This window comes from Hemiscyllium ocellatum, chromosome 37, assembly GCF_020745735.1.
Source record: "Hemiscyllium ocellatum isolate sHemOce1 chromosome 37, sHemOce1.pat.X.cur, whole genome shotgun sequence".
Taxonomy (NCBI): domain Eukaryota; kingdom Metazoa; phylum Chordata; class Chondrichthyes; order Orectolobiformes; family Hemiscylliidae; genus Hemiscyllium; species Hemiscyllium ocellatum.
In genome coordinates, this window is record NC_083437.1 from 13,376,366 (window position 1) to 13,382,776 (window position 6,411).

At 36.0% G+C, this 6,411-nt stretch overlaps 1 protein-coding gene across 7 annotated transcripts in view; it reads right to left on the reverse strand.

Annotated features, from left to right (window-relative positions):
* Positions 1–6,411, reverse strand: part of mtor (mechanistic target of rapamycin kinase) — a 474,957-nt gene that overhangs the window by 209,803 nt on the left and 258,743 nt on the right. The window lies entirely within an intron of this gene.

The following is a 6,411-nucleotide window of genomic DNA, read 5'->3' on the forward strand; positions in this document are numbered from 1 at the left end:
ATTAAGAGAGAGTAGTAATTACATGTGAAATTGAAGGGGTAAGTTGCTTTCAGCAGCACAGATGTAATATCTAATGAAACATCCCTACTTTTAAAGGCATCTATAAAAAATGGCTCAAGTGACACGGACTTGGAGCACAAGAAGACAAGTGGGTTTGGAAATTCAATTGATCTGCAGTTTATACAATCTGGAAATTATTGTCTGCCCTTAATTATTATTTTGATAAGACAAGTTAGATCTCGTTAAGTGTGAGTAACATCGAGCGATAGAAGCTTAAACAAAAAAAAATCATTGTTTTAAACCTACATTTTCAATTTACCTACCCATCTTCTCAAATTTAAAATTCAACTAAAGGATGCAGGAGTAAGGGACAATGAGTATAGTAAACGTACAGAAAAGATTAATTACAAATGTGAAAACAATTGAAGAACACCATCATGGTCAGAAGTGAGTCTCCCAGTAGCAAGAGACTTAAATGAAGGTGAAGCAATGGACCTAAAGATTTGGGATAAGGTAGGAAAAACATTTTATCTTGCACTTCATAAACTCCTAAATCCAGTTGCCGTGTGTACAACAACATGCATAATAAAAAAAAGACTGAAAACAAGATGATGGATTGAACTGGGGCCACCAGTTCAATTCCAAAGTGACAATGATTGAAAATTCCCAAACATGAATTTAAATGTGTGTGTGAAAATATGAACATTATAGTAATAAATACAGAAAGTTTCTTTAGTAATAGAGTATGTGAAAGACATTAGGAAAGAATAGAGATGTTTCAAAGATCTTAGCAGATTAACTTGTGAACCAATATTGGCCCTCCTGTGGTTAGTCCATTTAGGGAATTCACTGCAATTGGGGGAGGGTTCCAATCCAGACCAAACTGTTTTTGAAATAAATCCAAATATTCTTTCAGCAATGTCTGATCATATAATAAGGATAAGGCTTATGATCCCAGGAGGACAATTGCCAAAAAATGGACACGAGAGGCACATGTCAAAAAGAATTAGTGAATGGACGAGTACCACTATAGGTAGAGAGGGGAAAACTACCAGCAAATATGAGTTTTAGTCAAACATGCAAGATGAGGGCACGAAACCAAAGATTAGTAAAATGAGATGAGGATATAGGAAGCCAGAAATTGCAGTATAACGTTCTAAAAATGGGTCTGGAACTTAATATGGTGCTAGAAAAAGGTTCAAGGCTAGTCAAAAGAATGCTGAACAGTAGAAGGGGAGATCTCACAGTAGTATTAGTCGTCCAGAACAATAAAAGTAGGGTTCATAGTTTGAAAAACGAAAGGACCATAGAATTGGCCAGGTATACCATGAGAAGTAGAAGTCCCTATGATTGAGAAGTTATAGTGGATATTAACAAATTAAAGCTAAATTGATAAAAGATGCCAAGCAAGAGTCGAAAATCTGGAAAGAACTTGTTGTGTACACCAAACTGCCTGATTGGATGCAGCAAGTACCATCTTACAGTCAGATAGGAACAGAAAAAGTACCTCTTGACAGTACATACAAAGCTGAGGTCAGATGAATGGTTTGGACTTTTGGAGAAAGACTTGGTAATCAAAAATTTAGGTTTGATGCTCCTACAGCAGGAAGTGTACATTTGAAAATTTCCTTAGCTGCTTCAACAACAAATTCCTGGCAGTCTAAATCAATTGCTGAAAAAGCAGCAATTTTGCAATGGGAAACATAGAATTCAAGTGTGTGGAAGAAGGCCATTCAGCCCATCAAGTCTGCACCAACCCTCCAAACAGCATTTCAAAGGGAATTTCTTTTGAAGCCACGTAAAGAACCTTATGATGTGGAAGAGAAACTGTGGAAATTAAACATGTATGCTTAAGGATCAATAAAGAGAATGTAGCACTTTTCAGTTCAGTCTGTCATGTTGAAAGCCCTATATATTCAATTAAAAAGCGACACAGCAAAATTTCATTGGTATCCCAAGGAAAAACCAACAGGAATCTTTATAAAGCAGGTGGAGATATTGTCAGGGAACTTCAGCAGAATTGAAGAAATGCATGATCTATAAAATAAAAAAAGGCAAGACAGATGTTCAGTGTTAGTCAAGATTCAGAGTCCTCTAAATAAAAAGGATTATATATCAAAAGAAGGAAGAAAAAACAAACCAAGAGATCTTAGATAAGCAATCTTACTTATCAATATATTGTAAGTAATATTGCTTATCTAAGATCGCTTGGTTCGTTTTGCATCCCGATAAATAGGTCCATGCTCTCTCAGAAAAATGAGGGTGCACCCAAGGTTAAGAAAAAGACCAGTTATGAAATCTGAGTAGTCATGTGAACTGGTTACACACTCAAATTAGGCCCAATGCCACTTATAACTTCTTGGAGCTTGAGCTTTAAGATTTAAAACATGTTGATTTAGAAGACTAATAATTTCTTAAGGCAAGCATTTCTTTTCGTAAAGCACTCTGACGATTGGTGACATTTGAGGTCAAATAAACATTAAAGAAATTAAATCCAGAAAAACAATTACGCAGGTTTCCATGTAATAGGTCACCAATTGTCAGCATTCTTTACAAAATGAAATGCTTGCCCTAAGAAATCAATGAAATAATTTCAGAGGGTTATTGTATTGTAATGAAGTTATGGAATATTGCATTAAGATGATGGATTGCTTTGTTCCCTACCTCAATGTGGAAAAATAATTTATAGCATGGGAAACCTGGGATATGCTAATGTTGTGAATAATAATATGAGAAAAGAAAAAAAATTATTAGCTTTGGACAGACTATGAATATTTTGAATTTGAAGAAAAAAAAGAATACACTAAGACCTATGTTTAATGAAGAAAGTTAGTTGTATGAATGCATGAGCATCTGCAACACTGCATGGTCTGAGAGGAATAAGATTGAGTAGGTCAAAAAAACTCTCTCCACAAAAGATGTGTCTTGATTTAATCTTTCCAACGGTCTTGGACTCTTTTAACATATGACCTTAAGATTTACAATAGCAACCAGACCCATTTCTGTAAATAAGTATATTGAAGGATTATGGGAATGAAAACAATTACAATGAGAAAGACCAATCTCCATAGATGTACTGTGAAGTGAATCAGCTTTATTCGAATATAAAAAGTTCAACTACAGTTTCCAGCTGTCTAACTCATGTTTCAGTTAGTTTTCCTTAATGATAAGTTAAAGCATGTTCATTTTCTATCAACCCTTCAAAATGACACTGTTATAGTTGAAACTGTAAATTTAACTACAGAACAACTTATTTTTAAACAATAAAAGGTCCTGTCATTTCTTACGTATTGCAATGGAATCATTATGTAACATATTGCTGCTTGGCATTAATAAATGTACATCTACACGTTATCCTGCCCACGCAGTTCAAAATAACCTATGCAGCTGTTACAAAGATGCACAACAGCATTTCAAGAAACCCATAAACAAACTCATTTAAAGAGAAGCATCTCTACAAAATGCTGCAAAATGAAATTACATAAATCACAGTCTAATTGAAAACTCCTTTTGATTTTGTTCTCTTATTTGTGATAATTTTCAATAATTTGTTCAAAACAGTGACTACTGATGATCTCATTTGGAAATGGATGCAGAGTGGTAAAAGGAGTATCTGAATCACTGACATATGGAAGGATAGACAAACCAAAGCACAGCCCAAGAAGGCACTTTTTTTAGGTTGGCTTAAATCCTTCAGAGCGTCACTCTATTTCTATTTCTGATTTAAAGCCTCCTACAAATCTACTCTTGCTCTGTCTATGGTTAATTCTCTCTTTTTCATCAACCCGATGAATGGCCACGCTTTTGGCTACAGAGACCTGATACTTTTGCAATCTCCCCCTAATTTCAACACTCTCCTTTGCAAGATCCTTCTTAAAGACAATCTCCTGCATCAAACTTCTGGATAGTCTCCTGAAATCTTCTAAGTTTCTGATCAAGTTGTTAAGTGACAAATAACATCCACGACCACACAGCAACCATCTCAAACAAAGAAGAATCTAACCATTGCCTCCTGATGTTTGCTACTACTATCAATCCTAGGGATTACCACAGACCAGAAAATGAACTGGACCAGCCATATAAATCATGTGGCTAGAAGAACAGGTCAGATGCTATGGATTCAGTATTGTAACTTGCCTCTTGTCTCCCCCAGTACCTATTCACCATCTGCAAAGCACAATTTAGGATTGTAATGGAATATCATCCCCTTGCATGGATGAGTGAAGTTCTTAGAACATTCTAGAAGCTTGACACCATCTAGTACAAAGCAGTTCATTTTTAGAACCAGCCACTACGCTCAACTGTCACTATCTTCACCCCAATGCACAACAAACTGCAGCAATTTCCTGTGTTTAACAGGAGGAAATGGCAGCTCATGTAGGAAAGCAGGTTGGATAAGCAAAATTATAAAGGAAATGTGAAGGTACAGACTGGTATCAGTGTGCATATGGATGCTGACTGTGGAAATTGTCACTAAGGATTAGAATGCAGTTGGACAAGGATAAATTCTGGAGAGAATGTAAAGGTAATAGTCTAGGGGTAGAAATGAAGCACTGTTTTGGAACGGTCCGCCTGTGGTACAATGACTAGGAACAGAATAAGTGATAATGGTCCCAAGGAACGTGAAAACCAAAAGAGGAATATGAGGAGGGTACAGTGAGTAACTGTAGAGAACATTGAGGAAAAGTAATTGAACATTTCAGGGTTGCTATTAAAATGTCATAATACTGAACTTGCAGCAAGTTCATGTCCAATCTACAGTATGAGTCTGGCGCACAATCTCAGTGATCAAGCTTGTATTTGGATTTCAATACCCATACTGTTGCAGAGATAGAAGAATTAGGACTATTGTAACTTGGATTTTTATCACAATATTTTGTATTTCTGCACATGCAGATTGTATTTTGTAATTCTTAAAACCAGCAACATGTTATTTAACAACATATGTCATTGCTCTAATAAACAAATTATTCATACTTTGTGGTATTTACATCAGAGGTCAGACTTCATTAAGTACGTTGTAAAAGTGTTAAGTGAAGCACTCTGCATCCAGATGTTGGCAAAATGAGGTTCTGTGGTGTGCATGGGAGCAAGTTACTTCAATGCAGTCTCGTTTGCAGAAATCATGAACAATGCAGCAGCATGGGAAGACAAGAGATTTTAAAGAAATACATTTTTAAAAATCAGTACGAAACGTTTGAACAGAGGAATATTTTGCGGCGGCATTCGTGATTGAAAAGTAGTAAATTTTAGGAGACAGGTTGCAGCATTTATTTAAAATGAGAAAATGAAAAGACATTACCAATTTGTGAATTGCAATGTTCTGTTCAGTCATAAAACTCCATAAAACTAATATTTGGTAAGTGACAATAATTATTATTCCTAGTTAATATATGCCAAAGGGTTTTAAATAGACATAGTTAACAGTTACTAAAGAAACTTTCACAATTTGGTGTTGATTTCCAAACAGCATTCAATACCTACTACACACAAGGTTACTTAATGAAATAAGAGGACATGCTGGGGGTAGAATACTAGCATAACTAGACTACTGGTTAACTAAAATGCAGAGAATTGGGGTAAAGGGAGCATTTTAGGATGACAACCTGAAACCAGTGGAGTGAACATAAGATAAGCAGCAGAAGCAGGCCAGTCAGACCAATGAGTCTGCTCCACCATTCAATGAGATCATGGCTGATCTGATAATTATCAGCTCCACTTTCCTGTCTTATCTCTATGACCCTTGATTCCCATACTAATTAACAATTTATCTTTGTCTTGAATATACTTAACTCCCACCTCAACAGTCATATATGATAAAGAACTCCACAGAATCATCACACTCGGAGAACAATTTCTTCCTCATCTCTGTTCTAACTGGGCAACCTCTTACTCTGAGATCGCACCCCCTGTAAGGTCATCCCTCATTCTTTTAAATTATATTGAGTACAGGCCCAAACTACACCATCTTCACTCATAAGAAAACCCCTCCATACCTGGGATCAACCTGATAAATCTACTCTGGACTGCCCCCTTTGCCAATTTGTCTTTCCTTTGATAAGTGGGCCAAAACTGCTCTCAATATTGTTATAGTGGTCTAATTAATATCCTGTATCGTTTTTTTCAAGATTTCTTTATTTTTATACTCCATTCTCTTCGAAATAAAGGTGAACAGTCAATTTTTCTTCCCCATCATCTGCTGAACTTGGATGCTAGCTGATTTGAGATTTATAGATGAGAACTCTAAAATCCATCTGTGCTGCAGCTTTTTCCAGTCTTTCTCCATACTAATAATAATCAGCTCTACTATTCATCCTGCCAAAGAGCCTAACCTCATTTTTAGGATGGCAACCTGTAACTTATGGAGTGACACAGGGGTTAATGATGGAGTCAGAATTATTTACGGTAGAT